General features: G+C 46.9%; 15 non-coding genes across 15 annotated transcripts; all 15 read left to right on the plus strand.

Annotated features, from left to right (window-relative positions):
- The first annotated feature begins 1,103 nt into the window (after nt 1–1,103).
- Nucleotides 1,104–1,176, plus strand: trnak-cuu (transfer RNA lysine (anticodon CUU)). Its single transcript has one exon. It is a non-coding gene; the product is annotated as a tRNA-Lys (tRNA).
- Nucleotides 1,177–1,322: 146 nt separating this feature from the next.
- Nucleotides 1,323–1,396, plus strand: trnan-guu (transfer RNA asparagine (anticodon GUU)). The gene has a single exon. It is a non-coding gene; the product is annotated as a tRNA-Asn (tRNA).
- A 1,157-nt stretch (nt 1,397–2,553) lies between these two features.
- trnak-cuu (transfer RNA lysine (anticodon CUU)) lies at nt 2,554–2,626 on the plus strand. The gene has a single exon. It is a non-coding gene; the product is annotated as a tRNA-Lys (tRNA).
- A 2,528-nt stretch (nt 2,627–5,154) lies between these two features.
- On the plus strand, nt 5,155–5,227 carry trnak-cuu (transfer RNA lysine (anticodon CUU)). Its single transcript has one exon. It is a non-coding gene; the product is annotated as a tRNA-Lys (tRNA).
- A 146-nt stretch (nt 5,228–5,373) lies between these two features.
- On the plus strand, nt 5,374–5,447 carry trnan-guu (transfer RNA asparagine (anticodon GUU)). Its single transcript has one exon. It is a non-coding gene; the product is annotated as a tRNA-Asn (tRNA).
- Nucleotides 5,448–9,145: 3,698 nt separating this feature from the next.
- On the plus strand, nt 9,146–9,218 carry trnak-cuu (transfer RNA lysine (anticodon CUU)). Its single transcript has one exon. It is a non-coding gene; the product is annotated as a tRNA-Lys (tRNA).
- Nucleotides 9,219–10,384: 1,166 nt separating this feature from the next.
- On the plus strand, nt 10,385–10,457 carry trnak-cuu (transfer RNA lysine (anticodon CUU)). Its single transcript has one exon. It is a non-coding gene; the product is annotated as a tRNA-Lys (tRNA).
- Nucleotides 10,458–10,603: 146 nt separating this feature from the next.
- On the plus strand, nt 10,604–10,677 carry trnan-guu (transfer RNA asparagine (anticodon GUU)). The gene has a single exon. It is a non-coding gene; the product is annotated as a tRNA-Asn (tRNA).
- A 1,052-nt stretch (nt 10,678–11,729) lies between these two features.
- On the plus strand, nt 11,730–11,802 carry trnak-cuu (transfer RNA lysine (anticodon CUU)). Its single transcript has one exon. It is a non-coding gene; the product is annotated as a tRNA-Lys (tRNA).
- Nucleotides 11,803–11,949: 147 nt separating this feature from the next.
- On the plus strand, nt 11,950–12,023 carry trnan-guu (transfer RNA asparagine (anticodon GUU)). The gene has a single exon. It is a non-coding gene; the product is annotated as a tRNA-Asn (tRNA).
- A 1,051-nt stretch (nt 12,024–13,074) lies between these two features.
- Nucleotides 13,075–13,147, plus strand: trnak-cuu (transfer RNA lysine (anticodon CUU)). The gene has a single exon. It is a non-coding gene; the product is annotated as a tRNA-Lys (tRNA).
- A 146-nt stretch (nt 13,148–13,293) lies between these two features.
- Nucleotides 13,294–13,367, plus strand: trnan-guu (transfer RNA asparagine (anticodon GUU)). The gene has a single exon. It is a non-coding gene; the product is annotated as a tRNA-Asn (tRNA).
- An 842-nt stretch (nt 13,368–14,209) lies between these two features.
- trnak-cuu (transfer RNA lysine (anticodon CUU)) lies at nt 14,210–14,282 on the plus strand. Its single transcript has one exon. It is a non-coding gene; the product is annotated as a tRNA-Lys (tRNA).
- Nucleotides 14,283–14,428: 146 nt separating this feature from the next.
- Nucleotides 14,429–14,502, plus strand: trnan-guu (transfer RNA asparagine (anticodon GUU)). Its single transcript has one exon. It is a non-coding gene; the product is annotated as a tRNA-Asn (tRNA).
- A 1,047-nt stretch (nt 14,503–15,549) lies between these two features.
- Nucleotides 15,550–15,622, plus strand: trnak-cuu (transfer RNA lysine (anticodon CUU)). Its single transcript has one exon. It is a non-coding gene; the product is annotated as a tRNA-Lys (tRNA).
- Nucleotides 15,623–15,752: the final 130 nt, after the last annotated feature.

Raw genomic sequence — 15,752 nt, forward strand, 5'->3', positions numbered from 1 at the left:
GCGCGTTCGGCTGTTAACCGAAAGGATGGTGGTTCGAGCGCACCCAGGGACGATGGATGTTTTGTTCCAAGGGGTGGAGGAGGCCTGTGTTCCAAAGAGGTCCTGTTCAAAACTCCTTTCAAATCACCATCGAGCATCTGTGGTGTGTGGATATAATGGTGATGTTTTGTTCCAAGTGGAGGAGGAAGCCTGTGTTCCAAAGAGGTCCTGTTCAAAACTCCTTTCAAATCACCATCGAGCATCTGTGGTGTGAGGATATAATGGTAATGTTTTGTTCCAAGTGGAGGAGGAGGCCTGTGTTCCAAAGAGGTCCTGTTCAAAACTCCTTTCAAATCACCATCGAGCATCTGTGGTGTGTGGATATAATGGTGATGTTTTGTTCCAAGTGGAGGAGGAGGCCTGTGTTCCAAAGAGGTCCTGTTCAAACTCCTTTCAAATCACCATCGAGCATCTGTGGTGTGAGGATATAATGGTGATGTTTTGTTCCAAGTGGAGGAGGAGGCCTGTGTTCCATTGAGGTCCTGTTCAAAACTCCTTTCAAATCACCATCGAGCATCTGTGGTGTGTGGATGGAATGATCATGTTTTGTTCCAAGTGGTAGAGGAGGACTGTGTTCCATTGAGGTCCTGTTCAAAACTCCTTTTAAATCCCCATCGAGCATCTGTGGTGTGCGGATATAATGGTGATGTTTTGTTCCAAGTGGAGGAGGAGGCCTGTGTTCCAAAGAGGTCCTGTTTAAAACTCCTTTCAAATCCCCATCGAGCATCTGTGGTGTGTGGATGGAATGATCATGTTTTGTTCCAAGTGTGGAGGAGGCCTGTGTTCCAAAGAGGTCCTGTTCAAAATTCCTTTTAAATCACCATCGAGGCCTCCTCGATGCCCTACTGTGTTCCAGTGAGGTCCTGTTCAAAACTCCTTCCAAATCACCACCTTTCAAATACCCATTTCCAACTTTTGACTGTGATCGAATGGGGGTTTTGGTCATAAAAGGAGGCCACCAGTAACTTGTAACCTATCAGGCTCTCAGACATGAGGCCAATCGATTCGCAAAATATGAGGCTCCGTTAAAATCTGCAACCAGCCCGAAGCAAAGCCTTGCACCCGCCCGGCTAGCTCAGTCGGTAGAGCATGAGACTCTTAATCTCAGGGTCGTGGGTTCGAGCCCCACGTTGGGCGTATCTATTAGCTATCTCTCTTCCCAACAGGTGCTCTCGGTTTTCAGCGCGCTGTACACATTACGCTAGTGGAAAACTAGTTTGTCTTTGCCGGAAACGTCCAATTGTGCTTTTTTATAACCTGACCCAGTGGCTGACTTGCCGCCGGTCTCTGTGGCGCAATTGGTTAGCGCGTTCGGCTGTTAACCGAAAGGATGGTGGTTCGAGCCCACCCAGGGACGATGGATCTTTTGTTCCAAGGGGTGGAGGAGGCCTGTGTTCCAAAGAGGTCCTGTTCAAAACTCCTTTCAAATCACCATCGAGCATCTGTGGTGTGTGGATATAATGGTGATGTTTTGTTCCAAGTGGAGGAGGAGGCCTGTGTTCCAAAGAGGTCCTGTTCAAAACTCCTTTCAAATCACCATCGAGCATCTGTGGTGTGTGGATATAATGGTGATGTTTTGTTCCAAGTGGAGGAGGAGGCCTGTGTTCCAAAGAGGTCCTGATCAAAACTCCTTTCAAATCACCATCGAGCATCTGTGGTGTGAGGATATAATGGTGATGTTTTGTTCCAAGTGGAGGAGGAGGCCTGTGTTCCAAAGAGGTCCTGTTCAAAACTCTTTTCAAATCACCATCGAGCATCTGTGGTGTGTGGATATTATGGTGATGCTTTGTTCCAAGTGGAGGAGGAGGCCTGTGTTCCAAAGAGGTCCTGTTCAAAACTCCTTTCAAATCACCATCGAGCATCTGTGGTGTGAGGATATAATGGTGATGTTTTGTTCCAAGGGGTGGAGGAGGCCTGTGTTCCAAAGAGGTCCTGTTCAAAACTCCTTTCAAATCACCATCGAGCATCTGTGGTGTGAGGATATAATGGTGATGTTTTGTTCCAAGTGGAGGAGGAGGCCTGTTTTCCATTGAGGTCCTGTTCAAAACTCCTTTCAAATCACCATCGAGCATCTGTGGTGTGTGGATGGAATGATCATGTTTTGTTCCAAGTGGTAGAGGAGGACTGTGTTCCATTGAGGTCCTGTTCAAAACTCATTTTAAATCCCCATCGAGCATCTGTGGTGTGTGGATGGAATGATCATGTTTTGTTCCAAGTGTGGAGGAGGACTGTGTTCCAAAGAGGTCCTGTTCAAAATTCCTTTTAAATCACCATCGAGGCCTCCTCGATGCCCTACTGTGTTCCAGTGAGGTCCTGTTCAAAACTCCTTTCAAATCACCACCTTTCAAATACCCATTTCCAACTTTCGACTGTGATCGAATGGGGGTTTTGGTCATAAAAGGAGGCCACCAGTAACTTGTAACCTATCAGGCTCTCAGACATGAGGCCAATCGATTCGCAAAATATGAGGCTCCGTTAAAATCTGCGACCAGCCCGAAGCAAAGCCTTGCACCCGCCCGGCTAGCTCAGTCGGTAGAGCATGAGACTCTTAATCTCAGGGTCGTGGGTTCGAGCCCCACGTTGGGCGTATCTATTAGCTATCTCTCTTCCCAACAGGTGGTCTCGGTTTTCAGCGCGCTGTACACATTACGCTAGTGGAAAACTAGTTTGTCTTTGCCGGAAACGTCCAATTGTGCTTTTTTATAACCTGACCCAGTGGCTGACTTGCCGCTGGTCTCTGTGGCGCAATTGGTTAGCGCGTTCGGCTGTTAACCGAAAGGATGGTTGTTCGAGCCCACCCAGGGACGCTGGATGTTTTGTTCCAAGGGGTGGAGGAGGCCTGTGTTCCAAAGAGGTCCTGTTCAAAACTCCTTTCAAATCACCATCGAGCATCTGTGGTGTGTGGATATAATGGTGATGTTTTGTTCCAAGTGGAGGAGGAGGCCTGTGTTCCAAAGAGGTCCTGTTCAAAACTCCTTTCAAATCACCATCGAGCATCTGTGGTGTGAGGATATAATGGTAATGTTTTGTTCCAAGTGGAGGAGGAGGCCTGTGTTCCAAAGAGGTCCTGTTCAAAACTCCTTTCAAATCACCATCGAGCATCTGTGGTGTGTGGATATAATGGTGATGTTTTGTTCCAAGTGGAGGAGGAGGCCTGTGTTCCAAAGAAGTCCTGTTCAAAACTCCTTTCAAATCACCATCGAGCATCTGTGGTGTGAGGATTTAATGGTGATGTTTTTTTCCAAGTGGAGGAGGAGGCCTGTGTTCCAAGAGGTCCTGTTCAAAACTCCTTTCAAATCACCATCGAGCATCTGTTGTGTGAGGATATAATGGTGATGTTTTGTTCCAAGTGGAGGAGGAGGCCTGTGTTCCATTGAGGTCCTGTTCAAAACTCCTTTCAAATCATCATCGAGCATCTGTGGTGTGTGGATGGAATGATCATGTTTTGTTCCAAGTGGTAGAGGAGGACTGTGTTCCATTCAGGTCCTGTTCAAAACTCCTTTTAAATCCCCATCGAACATCTGTGGTGTGTGGATGGAATGATCATGTTTTGTTCCAAGTGTGGAGGAGGCCTGTGTTCCAAAGAGGTCCTGTTCAAAATTCCTTTTAAATCACCATCGAGCATCTGTGGTGTGTGGATGGAATGATCATGTTTTGTTCCAAATGGTAGAGGAGACTGTGTTCCAAAGAGGTCCTGTTCAAAACTCCTTTCAAATCACCATCGAGCATCTGTGGTGTGTGGATATAATGGTGATGTTTTGTTCCAAGTGGAGGAGGAGGCCTGTGTTCCAAAGAGGTCCTGTTCAAAACTCCTTTCAAATCACCATCGAGCATCTGTGGTGTGAGGATACAATGGTGATGTTTTGTTCCAAGTGGAGGAGGAGGCCTGTGTTCCATTGAGGTCCTTTTCAAAACTCCTTTCAAATCACCATCGAGCATCTGTGGTGTGTGGATGGAATGATCATGTTTTGTTCCAAGTGGTATAGGAGGACTGTGTTCCATTCAGGTCCTGTTCAAAACTCCTTTCAAATCACCATCGAGCATCTGTGGTGTGTGGATATAATGGTGATGTTTTGTTGCAAGTGGAGGAGGAGGCCTGTGTTCCAAAGAGGTCCTGTTCAAAACTCCTTTCAAATCACCATCGAGCATCTGTGGTGTGAGGATATAAAGGTGATGTTTTGTTCCAAGTGGAGGAGGAGGCCTGTGTTCCAAAGAGGTCCTGTTCAAAACTCCTTTCAAATCACCATCGAGCATCTGTGGTGTGTGGATATAATGGTGATGTTTTGTTCCAAGTGGAGGAGGAGGCCTGTGTTCCAAAGAGGTCCTGTTCAAAACTCCTTTCAAATCACCATCGAGCATCTGTGGTGTGAGGATATAATGGTGATGTTTTGTTCCAAGTGGAGGAGGAGGCCTGTGTTCCAAAGAGGTCCTGTTCAAACTCCTTTCAAATCACCATAGAGCATCTGTGGTGTGAGGATATAATGGTGATGTTTTGTTCCAAGTGGAGGAGGAGGCCTGTGTTCCATTGAGGTCTTGTTCAAAACTCCTTTCAAATCACCATCGAGCATCTGTGGTGTGTGGATGGAATGATCATGTTTTGTTCCAAGTGGTAGAGGAGGACTGTGTTCCATGGAGGTCCTGTTCAAAACTCCTTTTAAATCCCCATCGAGCATCTGTGGTGTGCGGATATAATGGTGATGTTTTGTTCCAAGTGGAGGAGGAGGCCTGTGTTCCAAAGAGGTCCTGTTTAAAACTCCTTTCAAATCCCCATCGAGCATCTGTGGTGTGTGGATGGAATGATCATGTTTTGTTCCAAGTGTGGAGGAGGCCTGTGTTCCAAAGAGGTCCTGTTCAAAATTCCTTTTAAATCACCATCGAGGCCTCCTCGATGCCCTACTGTGTTCCAGTGAGGTCCTGTTCAAAACTCCTTTCAAATCACCACCTTTCAAATACCCATTTCCAACTTTCGACTGTGATCGAATGGGGGTTTTGGTCATAAAAGAAGGCCACCAGTAACTTGTAACCTATCAGGCTCTCAGACATGAGGCCAATCGATTAGCAAAATATGAGGCTCCGTTAAAATCTGCAACCAGCCCGAAGCAAAGCCTTGCACCCGCCCGGCTAGCTCAGTCGGTAGAGCATGAGACTCTTAATCTCAGGGTCGTGGGTTCGAGTCCCACGTTGGGCATATCTATTAGCTATCTCTCTTCCCAACAGGTGCTCTTGGTTTTCAGCGCGCTGTACACATTACGCTAGTGGAAAACTAGTTTGTCTTTGCCGGACACGTCCAATTGTGCTTTTTTATAACCTGACCCAGTGGCTGACTTGCCGCCGGTCTCTGTGGCGCAATTGGTTAGTGCGTTCGGCTGTTAACCGAAAGGATGGTGGTTCGAGCCCACCCAGGGACGATGGATCTTTTGTTCCAAGGGGTGGAGGAGGCCTGTGTTCCATTGAGGTCCTGTTCAAAACTCCTTTCAAATCACCATCGAGCATCTGTGGTGTGTGGATGGAATGATCATGTTTTGTTCCAAGTGGAGGAGGAGGCCTGTGTTCCAAAGAGGTCCTGTTCAAAACTCCTTTCAAATCACCATCGAGCATCTGTGGTGTGAGGATATAATGGTAATGTTTTGTTCCAAGTGGAGGAGGAGGCCTGTGTTCCAAAGAGGTCCTGTTCAAAACTCCTTTCAAATCACTATCGAGCATCTGTGGTGTGTGGATATAATGGTGATGTTTTGTTCCAAGTGGAGGAGGAGGCCTGTGTTCCAAAGAAGTCCTGTTCAAAACTCCTTTCAAATCACCATCGAGCATCTGTGGTGTGAGGATTTAATGGTGATGTTTTGTTCCAAGTGGAGGAGGAGGCCTGTGTTCCAAGAGGTCCTGTTCAAAACTCCTTTCAAATCACCATCGAGCATCTGTTGTGTGAGGATATAATGGTGATGTTTTGTTCCAAGTGGAGGAGGAGGCCTGTGTTCCATTGAGGTCCTGTTCAAAACTCCTTTCAAATCATCATCGAGCATCTGTGGTGTGTGGATGGAATGATCATGTTTTGTTCCAAGTGGTAGAGGAGGACTGTGTTCCATTCAGGTCCGGTTCAAAACTCCTTTTAAATCCCCATCGAACATCTGTGGTGTGTGGATGGAATGATCATGTTTTGTTCCAAGTGTGGAGGAGGCCTGTGTTCCAAAGAGGTCCTGTTCAAAATTCCTTTTAAATCACCATCGAGCATCTGTGGTGTGTGGATGGAATGATCATGTTTTGTTCCAAATGGTAGAGGAGACTGTGTTCCAAAGAGGTCCTGTTCAAAACTCCTTTCAAATCACCATCGAGCATCTGTGGTGTGTGGATATAATGGTGATGTTTTGTTCCAAGTGGAGGAGGAGGCCTGTGTTCCAAAGAGGTCCTGTTCAAAACTCCTTTCAAATCACCATCGAGCATCTGTGGTGTGTGGATGGAATGATCATGTTTTGTTCCAAGTGGTATAGGAGGACTGTGTTCCATTCAGGTCCTGTTCAAAACTCCTTTCAAATCACCATCGAGCATCTGTGGTGTGTGGATATAATGGTGATGTTTTGTTGCAAGTGGAGGAGGAGGCCTGTGTTCCAAAGAGGTCCTGTTCAAAACTCCTTTCAAATCACCATCGAGCATCTGTGGTGTGAGGATATAAAGGTGATGTTTTGTTCCAAGTGGAGGAGGAGGCCTGTGTTCCAAATAGGTCCTGTTCAAAACTCCTTTCAAATCACCATCGAGCATCTGTGGTGTGTGGATATAATGGTGATGTTTTGTTCCAAGTGGAGGAGGAGGCCTGTGTTCCAAAGAGGTCCTGTTCAAAACTCCTTTCAAATCACCATCGAGCATCTGTGGTGTGAGGATATAATGGTAATGTTTTGTTCCAAGTGGAGGAGGAGGCCTGTGTTCCAAAGAGGTCCTGTTCAAAACTCCTTTAAAAATCACCATCGAGCATCTGTGGTGTGTGGATATAATGGTGATGTTTTGTTCCAAGTGGAGGAGGAGGCCTGTGTTCCAAGAGGTCCTGTTCAAAACTCCTTTCAAATCACCATCGAGCATCTGTGGTGTGAGGATATAATGGTGATGTTTTGTTCCAAGTGGAGGAGGATGCCTGTGTTCCATTGAGGTCCTGTTCAAAACTCCTTTCAAATCACCATCGAGCATCTGTGGTGTGTGGATGGAATGATCATGTTTTGTTCCAAGTGGTATAGGAGGACTGTGTTCCATTGAGGTCCTGTTCAAAACTCCTTTTAAATCCCCATTGAGCATCTGTGGTGTGTGGATGGAATGATCATGTTTTGTTCCAAGTGTGGAGGAGGCCTGTGTTCCAAAGAGGTCCTGTTCAAAATTCCTTTTAAATCACCATCGAGCATCTGTGGTGTGTGGATGGAATGATCATGTTTTGTTCCAAATGGTAGAGGAGACTGTGTTCCAAAGAGGTCCTGTTCAAAACTCCTTTCAAATCACCCTCGAGCATCTGTGGTGTGAGGATATAATGGTGATGTCCTCCATCCCTTGTTTTGTTCCAAGGGGTGGAGGAGGCCTGTGTTCCAAAGAGGTCCTGTTCAAAACTCCTTTCAAATCACCATCGAGCATCTGTGGTGTGTGGATATAATGGTGATGTTTTGTTCCAAGTGGAGAAGGAGGCCTGTGTTCCAAAGAGGTCCTGTTCAAAACTCCTTTCAAATCACCATCGAGCATCTGTGGTGTGAGGATATAATGGTGATGTTTTGTTCCAAGTGGAGGAGGAGGCCTGTGTTCCAAAGAGGTCCTGTTCAAAACTCATTTCAAATCACCATCGAGCATCTGTGGTGTGTGGATATAATGGTGATGTTTTGTTCCAAGTGGAGGAGGAGGCCTGTGTTCCAAAGAGGTCCTGTTCAAAACTCCTTTCAAATCACCATCGAGCATCTGTGGTGTGAGGATATAATGGTGATGTTTTGTTCCAAGTGGTAGAGGAGGACTGTGTTCCATTGAGGTCCTGTTCAAAACTCCTTTTAAATCCCCATCGAGCATCTGTGGTGTGTGGATGGAATGATCATGTTTTGTTCCAAGTGTGGAGGAGGCCTGTGTTCCAAAGAGGTCCTGTTCAAAATTCCTTTTAAATCACCATCGAGCATCTGTGGTGTGTGGATGGAATGATCATGTTTTGTTCCAAATGGTAGAGGAGACTGTGTTCCAAAGAGGTCCTGTTCAAAACTCCTTTCAAATCACCCTCGAGCATCTGTGGTGTGAGGATATAATGGTGATGTCCTCCATCCCTTGTTTTGTTCCAAGGGGTGGAGGAGGCCTGTGTTCCAAAGAGGTCCTGTTCAAAACTCCTTTCAAATCACCATCGAGCATCTGTGGTGTGTGGATATAATGGTGATGTTTTGTTCCAAGTGGAGAAGGAGGCCTGTGTTCCAAAGAGGTCCTGTTCAAAACTCCTTTCAAATCACCATCGAGCATCTGTGGTGTGAGGATATAATGGTGATGTTTTGTTCCAAGTGGAGGAGGAGGCCTGTGTTCCAAAGAGGTCCTGTTCAAAACTCCTTTCAAATCACCATCGAGCATCTGTGGTGTGTGGATATAATGGTGATGTTTTGTTCCAAGTGGAGGAGGAGGCCTGTGTTCCAAAGAGGTCCTGTTCAAAACTCCTTTCAAATCACCATCGAGCATCTGTGGTGTGAGGATATAATGGTGATGTTTTGTTCCAAGTGGTAGAGGAGGACTGTGTTCCATTGAGGTCCTGTTCAAAACTCCTTTTAAATCCCCATCGAGCATCTGTGGTGTGTGGATGGAATGATCATGTTTTGTTCCAAGTGTGGAGGAGGCCTGTGTTCCAAAGAGGTCCTGTTCAAAATTCCTTTTAAATCACCATCGAGGCCTCCTCGATGCCCTACTGTGTTCCAGTGAGGTCCTGTTCAAAACTCCTTTCAAATCACCACCTTTCAAATACCCATTTCCAACTTTCGACTGTGATCGAATGGGGGTTTTGGTCATAAAAGAAGGCCACCAGTAACTTGTAACCTATCAAGCTCTCAGACATGAGGCCAATCGATTCGCAAAATATGAGGCTCCATTAAAATCTGCGACCAGCCCGAAGCAAAGCCCTGCACCCGCCCGGCTAGCTCAGTCGGTAGAGCATGAGACTCTTAATCTCAGGGTCGTGGGTTCGAGCCCCACGTTGGGCGTATCTATTAGCTATCTCTCTTCCCAACAGGTGGTCTCGGTTTTCAGCGCGCTGTACACATTACGCTAGTGGAAAACTTGTTTGTCTTTGCCGGAAACGTCCAATTGTGCTTTTTTATAACGTGACCCATTGGCTGACTTGCCGCCGGTCTCTGTGGCGCAATTGGTTAGCGCGTTCGGCTGTTAACCGAAAGGATGGTGGTTCGAGCGCACCCAGGGACGATGGATGTTTTGTTCCAAGGGGTGGAGGAGGCCTGTGTTCCAAAGAGGTCCTGTTCAAAACTCCTTTCAAATCACCATCGAGCATCTGTGGTGTGTGGATATAATGGTGATGTTTTGTTCCAAGTGGAGGAGGAGGCCTGTGTTCCAAAGAGGTCCTGTTCAAAACTCCTTTCAAATCACCATCGAGCATCTGTGGTGTGAGGATATAATGGTAATGTTTTGTTCCAAGTGGAGGAGGAGGCCTGTGTTCCAAAGAGGTCCTGTTCAAAACTCCTTTCAAATCACCATCGAGCATCTGTGGTGTGTGGATATAATGGTGATGTTTTGTTCCAAGTGGAGGAGGAGGCCTGTGTTCCAAAGAGGTCCTGTTCAAACTCCTTTCAAATCACCATCGAGCATCTGTGGTGTGAGGATATAATGGTGATGTTTTGTTCCAAGTGGAGGAGGAGGCCTGTGTTCCATTGAGGTCCTGTTCAAAACTCCTTTCAAATCACCATCGAGCATCTGTGGTGTGTGGATGGAATGATCATGTTTTGTTCCAAGTGGTAGAGGAGGACTGTGTTCCATTGAGGTCCTGTTCAAAACTCCTTTTAAATCCCCATCGAGCATCTGTGGTGTGTGGATGGAATGATCATGTTTTGTTCCAAGTGTGGAGGAGGCCTGTGTTCCAAAGAGGTCCTGATCAAAATTCCTTTTAAATCACCATCGAGGCCTCCTCGATGCCCTACTGTGTTCCAGTGAGGTCCTGTTCAAAACTCCTTTCAAATCACCACCTTTCAAATACCCATTTCCAACTTTCGACTGTGATCGAATGGGGGTTTTGGTCATAAAAGAAGGCCACCAGTAACTTGTAACCTATCAGGCTCTCAGACATGAGGCCAATCGATTCGCAAAATATGAGGCTCCGTTAAAATCTGCAACCAGCCCGAAGCAAAGCCTTGCACCCGCCCGGCTAGCTCAGTCGGTAGAGCATGAGACTCTTAATCTCAGGGTCGTGGGTTCGAGCCCCACGTTGGGCGTATCTATTAGCTATCTCTCTTCCCAACAGGTGCTCTCGGTTTTCAGCGCGCTGTACACATTACGCTAGTGGAAAACTAGTTTGTCTTTGCCGGAAACGTCCAATTGTGCTTTTTTATAACCTGACCCAGTGGCTGACTTGCCGCCGGTCTCTGTGGCGCAATTGGTTAGCGCGTTCGGCTGTTAACCGAAAGGATGGTGGTTCGAGCCCACCCAGGGACGATGGATCTTTTGTTCCAAGGGGTGGAGGAGGCCTGTGTTCCAAAGAGGTCCTGTTCAAAACTCCTTTCAAATCACCATCGAGCATCTGTGGTGTGTGGATATAATGGTGATGTTTTGTTCCAAGTGGAGGAGGAGGCCTGTGTTCCAAAGAGGTCCTGTTCAAAACTCCTTTCAAATCACCATCGAGCATCTGTGGTGTGTGGATATAATGGTGATGTTTTGTTCCAAGTGGAGGAGGAGGCCTGTGTTCCAAAGAGGTCCTGTTCAAAACTCCTTTCAAATCACCATCGAGCATCTGTGGTGTGAGGATATAATGGTGATGTTTTGTTCCAAGTGGAGGAGGAGGCCTGTGTTCCAAACAGGTCCTGTTCAAAACTCCTTTCAAATCACCATCGAGCATCTGTGGTGTGTGGATATAATGGTGATGTTTTGTTCCAAGTGGAGGAGGAGGCCTGTGTTCCAAAGAGGTCCTGTTCAAAACTCCTTTCAAATCACCATCGAGCATCTGTGGTGTGAGGATATAATGGTGATGTTTTGTTCCAAGTGGAGGAGGAGGCCTGTGTTCCATTGAGGTCCTGTTCAAAACTCCTTTCAAATCACCATTGAGAATCTGTGGTGTGTGGATGGAATGATCATGTTTTGTTCCAAGTGGTAGAGGAGGACTGTGTTCCATTGAGGTCCTGTTCAAAACTCCTTTTAAATCCCCATCGAGCATCTGTGGTGTGTGGATGGAATGATCATGTTTTGTTCCAAGTGTGGAGGAGGCCTGTGTTCCAAAGAGGTCCTGTTCAAAATTCCTTTTAAATCACCATCGAGGCCTCCTCGATGCCCTACTGTGTTCCAGTGAGGTCCTGTTCAAAACTCCTTTCAAATCACCACCTTTCAAATACCCATTTCCAACTTTTGACTGTGATCGAATGGGGGTTTTGGTCATAAAAGGAGGCCACCAGTAACTTGTAACCTATCAAGCTCTCAGATATGAGGCCAATCGATTCGCAAAATATGAGGCTCCATTAAAATCTGCGACCAGCCCGAAGCAAAGCCCTGCACCCGCCCGGCTAGCTCAGTCGGTAGAGCATGAGACTCTTAATCTCAGGGTCGTGGGTTCGAGCCCCACGTTGGGCGTATCTACTAGCTATCTCTCTTCCCAACAGGTGGTCTCGGTTTTCAGCGCGCTGTACACATTACGCTAGTGGAAAAACTTGTTTGTCTTTGCCGGAAACGTCCAATTGTGCTTTTTTATAACGTGACCCAGTGGCTGACTTGCCGCCGGTCTCTGTGGCGCAATTGGTTAGCGCGTTCGGCTGTTAACCGAAAGGATGGTGGTTCGAGCCCACCCAGGGACGATGGATGTTTTGTTCCAAGGGGTGGAGGAGGCCTGTGTTCCAAAGAGGTCCTGTTCAAAACTCCTTTCAAATCACCATCGAGCATCTGTGGTGTGTGGATATAATGGTGATGTTTTGTTCCAAGTGGAGGAGGAGGCCTGTGTTCCAAAGAGGTCCTGTTCAAAACTCCTTTCAAATCACCATCGAGCATCTGTGGTGTGAGGATATAATGGTAATGTTTTGTTCCAAGTGGAGGAGGAGGCCTGTGTTCCAAAGAGGTCCTGTTCAAAACTCCTTTCAAATCACCATCGAGCATCTGTGGTGTGTGGATATAATGGTGATGTTTTGTTCCAAGTGGAGGAGGAGGCCTGTGTTCCAAAGAGGTCCTGTTCAAACTCCTTTCAAATCACCATCGAGCATCTGTGGTGTGAGGATATAATGGTGATGTTTTGTTCCAAGTGGAGGAGGAGGCCTGTGTTCCATTGAGGTCCTGTTCAAAACTCCTTTCAAATCACCATCGAGCATCTGTGGTGTGTGGATGGAATGATCATGTTTTGTTCCAAGTGGTAGGGGAGGACTGTGTTCCATTGAGGTCCTGTTCAAAACTCCTTTTAAATCCCCATCGAGCATCTGTGGTGTGCGGATATAATGGTGATGTTTTGTTCCAAGTGGAGGAGGAGGCCTGTGTTCCAAAGAGGTCCTGTTTAAAACTCCTTTCAAATCCCCATCGAGCATCTGTGGTGTGTGGATGGAATGATCATGTTTTGTTCCAAGTGTGGAGGAGGCCTGTGTTCCAAAGAGGTCCTGTTCAAAATTCCTTTTAAATCACCATCGAGGCCTCCTCGATGCCCTACTGTGTTCCAGTGAGGTCCTGTTCAAAACTCCTTTCAAATCACCACCTTTCAAATACCCATTTCCAACTTTCGACTGTGATCGAATGGGGGTTTTGGTCATAAAAGAAGGCCACCAGTAACTTGTAACCTATCAGGCTCTCAGACATGAGGCCAATCGATTCGCAAAATATGAGGCTCCGTTAAAATCTGCAACCAGCCCGAAGCAAAGCCTTGCACCCGCCCGGCTAGCTCAGTCGGTAGAGCATGAGACTCTTAATCTCAGGGTCGTGGGTTCGAGCCCCACGTTGGGCGTATCTATTAGCTATCTCTCTTCCCAACAGGTGCTCTTGGTTTTCAGTGCGCTGTACACATTACGCTAGTGGAAAACTAGTTTGTCTTTGCCGGAAACGTCCAATTGTGCTTTTTTATAACCTGACCCAGTGGCTGACTTGCCGCCGGTCTCTGTGGCGCAATTGGTTAGCGCGTTCGGCTGTTAACCGAAAGGATGGTGGTTCGAGCCCACCCAGGGACGATGGATCTTTTGTTCCAAGGGGTGGAGGAGGCCTGTGTTCCATTGAGGTCCTGTTCAAAACTCCTTTCAAATCACCATCGAGCATCTGTGGTGTGTGGATGGAATGATCATGTTTTGTTCCAAGTGGTATAGGAGGACTGTGTTCCATTGAGGTCCTGTTCAAAACTCCTTTCAAATCACCATCGAGCATCTGTGGTGTGTGGATATAATGGTGATGTTTTGTTGCAAGTGGAGGAGGAGGCCTGTGTTCCAAAGAGGTCCTGTTTAAAACTCCTTTCAAATCACCATCGAGCATCTGTGGTGTGAGGATATAATGGTGATGTTTTGTTCCAAGTGGAGGAGGAGGCCTGTGTTCCATTGAGGTCCTGTTCAAAACTCCTTTCAAATCACCATTGAGAATCTGTGGTGTGTGGATGGAATGATCATGTTTTGTTCCAAGTGGTAGAGGAGGACTGTGTTCCATTGAGGTCCTGTTCAAAACTCCTTTTAAATCCCCATCGAGCATCTGTGGTGTGTGGATGGAATGATCATGTTTTGTTCCAAGTGTGGAGGAGGCCTGTGTTCCAAAGAGGTCCTGTTCAAAATTCCTTTTAAATCACCATCGAGGCCTCCTCGATGCCCTACTGTGTTCCAGTGAGGTCCTGTTCAAAACTCCTTTCAAATCACCACCTTTCAAATACCCATTTCCAACTTTTGACTGTGATCGAATGGGGGTTTTGGTCATAAAAGGAGGCCACCAGTAACTTGTAACCTATCAAGCTCTCAGACATGAGGCCAATCGATTCGCAAAATATGAGGCTCCATTAAAATCTGCGACCAGCCCGAAGCAAAGCCCTGCACCCGCCCGGCTAGCTCAGTCGGTAGAGCATGAGACTCTTAATCTCAGGGTCGTGGGTTCGAGCCCCACGTTGGGCGTATCTATTAGCTATCTCTCTTCCCAACAGGTGGTCTCGGTTTTCAGCGCGCTGTACACATTACGCTAGTGGAAAACTTGTTTGTCTTTGCCGGAAACGTCCAATTGTGCTTTTTTATAACGTGACCCAGTGGCTGACTTGCCGCCGGTCTCTGTGGCGCAATTGGTTAGCGCGTTCGGCTGTTAACCGAAAGGATGGTGGTTCGAGCCCACCCAGGGACGATGGATGTTTTGTTCCAAGGGGTGGACGAGGCCTGTGTTCCAAAGAGGTCCTGTTCAAAACTCCTTTCAAATCACCATCGAGCATCTGTGGTGTGTGGATATAATGGTGATGTTTTGTTCCAAGTGGAGGAGGAGGCCTGTGTTCCAAAGAGGTCCTGTTCAAAACTCCTTTCAAATCACCATCGAGCATCTGTGGTGTGAGGATATAATGGTAATGTTTTGTTCCAAGTGGAGGAGGAGGCCTGTGTTCCAAAGAGGTCCTGTTCAAAACTCCTTTCAAATCACCATCGAGCATCTGTGGTGTGTGGATATAATGGTGATGTTTTGTTCCAAGTGGAGGAGGAGGCCTGTGTTCCAAAGAGGTCCTGTTCAAACTCCTTTCAAATCACCATCGAGCATCTGTGGTGTGAGGATATAATGGTGATGTTTTGTTCCAAGTGGAGGAGGAGGCCTGTGTTCCATTGAGGTCCTGTTCAAAACTCCTTTCAAATCACCATCGAGCATCTGTGGTGTGTGGATGGAATGATCATGTTTTGTTCCAAGTGGTAGAGGAGGACTGTGTTCCATTGAGGTCCTGTTCAAAACTCCTTTTAAATCCCCATCGAGCATCTGTGGTGTGCGGATATAATGGTGATGTTTTGTTCCAAGTGGAGGAGGAGGCCTGTGTTCCAAAGAGGTCCTGTTTAAAACTCCTTTCAAATCCCCATCGAGCATCTGTGGTGTGTGGATGGAATGATCATGTTTTGTTCCAAGTGTGGAGGAGGCCTGTGTTCCAAAGAGGTCCTGTTCAAAATTCCTTTTAAATCACCATCGAGGCCTCCTCGATGCCCTACTGTGTTCCAGTGAGGTCCTGTTCAAAACTCCTTTCAAATCACCACCTTTCAAATACCCATTTCCAACTTTCGACTGTGATCGAATGGGGGTTTTGGTCATAAAAGAAGGCCACCAGTAACTTGTAACCTATCAGGCTCTCAGACATGAGGCCAATCGATTCGCAAAATATGAGGCTCCGTTAAAATCTGCAACCAGCCCGAAGCAAAGCCTTGCGCCCGGCTAGCTCAGTCGGTAGAGCATGAGACTCTTAATCTCAGGGTCGTGGGTTCGAGCCCCACGTTGGGCGTATCTATTAGCTATCTCTCTTCCCAACAGGTGCTCTCGGTTTTCAGCGCGCTGTACACATTACGCTAGTGGAAAACTAGTTTGTCTTTGCCGGAAACGTCCAATTGTGCTTTTTTATAACCTGACCCAGT

The sequence above is a fragment of the Rhinichthys klamathensis genome, unplaced genomic scaffold, assembly GCF_029890125.1.
Source record: "Rhinichthys klamathensis goyatoka isolate OS25496 unplaced genomic scaffold, OSU_Roscu_1.1 h1tg000001l_1, whole genome shotgun sequence".
Lineage (NCBI taxonomy): Eukaryota > Metazoa > Chordata > Actinopteri > Cypriniformes > Leuciscidae > Rhinichthys > Rhinichthys klamathensis.